The 1,326-nt window shown below is 48.9% G+C and overlaps 2 non-coding genes across 2 annotated transcripts; both read right to left on the bottom strand.

Annotated features, from left to right (window-relative positions):
- Positions 1-456: 456 nt before the first annotated feature.
- trnaq-cug (transfer RNA glutamine (anticodon CUG)) lies at positions 457-528 on the bottom strand. Its single transcript has one exon. It is a non-coding gene; the product is annotated as a tRNA-Gln (tRNA).
- A 403-nt stretch (positions 529-931) lies between these two features.
- trnaf-gaa (transfer RNA phenylalanine (anticodon GAA)) lies at positions 932-1,004 on the bottom strand. Its single transcript has one exon. It is a non-coding gene; the product is annotated as a tRNA-Phe (tRNA).
- Between the last annotated feature and the right edge of the window lie 322 nt (positions 1,005-1,326).

Genomic DNA, 1,326 nt, shown 5'->3' on the forward strand with positions numbered 1-1,326 from the left:
GAATAGACTTACCTGTTGCAAAGATTGCAAAGATGACGATAATAACAGCGGTCGCCGATTGGTCAAAAGTAAGCCACAGGAGCAGAGCCAGGAGAGAAACGCGATTGGTCAAAAGTAAGCCACAGGAGAGAAAGGCGATTGGTCAAAAGTAAGCCACAGGAGAGAAACACGATTGGTCAAAAGTAAGCCACAGGAGAGAACACGATTGGTCAAAAGTAAGCCACAGCAGAGAAACACAATTGGCTCACGTGGGCTTACTTTGGGCTTACTTTGGCTCAATCGGTAGGAAGCAGTAGGCGCAAGCGAGAGGTAGTGGGATCGATGCCTGCATTCTCCAGTGCTGTCCATCCTTTTTACGCCCCACTTCAAGGGGCACTACCTAGATGAGCTCTTGCGGCTCAGTGCTGCCGAAAAAGTTTTTCCGAACGAGGTACTGCACACATTCCTGGCAAAAGCAGGTCCCACCGAGATTTGAACTCGGATCGCTGGATTCAGAGCCCAGAGTGCTAACCATTACACCATGGAACCTTGGCGTGTGTCAACTTTTCCCATGAGCAGCAGAGATTTAGGTCATTGAGTCCAGAAGCACGATAGCAAGGATTTAAGTCATTGAATCCAGAAGCACGATAGCAAGGAGCAAATGAAGCCTTTGCTTTTTAAGCCCATGTTTCCCCAATTCCGACTCGGTTTGAGAGTGCCAATTTCACCGCCACGTCAGCAGTTGCGCATCACTTCTGTTTTTTCCCTCCCTTCCGCAAAGAACCTATAAAGGTTCCACCGAGATTTGAACTCAGATTTCTGGATTCAAAGCCCAGAGTGCTAATCATTACACCATGGAACCAACACACTCTGCTAGCTGACTGTCTGAGAGGCAGATAGCGATGAGGCTAGGTGGAATCAGGTAGACTAAAAGAGGCGGACGTGGTTCCTCTGCCGAAACCCGGTATTGAACCAGGGACCTTTAGATCTTCAGTCTAACGCTCTCCCAACTGAGCTATTTCAGCCAGATACTTGTATGGTTTAGCCAGCAGGGATGTCTGGGAGACCGCCCATCATTTTCGAGAAGAGCAGAGCGAAGGTCCCAGAGAGAAAATGAGTGGCCCGTACGGGGATGAAAACCCGCCACCTTGGCGTTATTAGCACCACGCTCTAAGCAACTGAGCTAACCGGCCTCTCTCTGGTACATTTTATCCCCAATTTCTCACAAATATCCTGGTTGCCCTAATCAGGCTGAAGAGATTAAAAGCAAAGCCTAATAATGGGCTCATCTGGGATTTGAACCCGGGACCTCTCGCACCCTAAGCGAGAATCATACCCCTAGACCAA

The sequence above is a fragment of the Siphateles boraxobius genome, unplaced genomic scaffold, assembly GCF_051911475.1.
Source record: "Siphateles boraxobius isolate OS27281-9 unplaced genomic scaffold, OSU_SipBor_1 19, whole genome shotgun sequence".
NCBI lineage: Eukaryota > Metazoa > Chordata > Actinopteri > Cypriniformes > Leuciscidae > Siphateles > Siphateles boraxobius.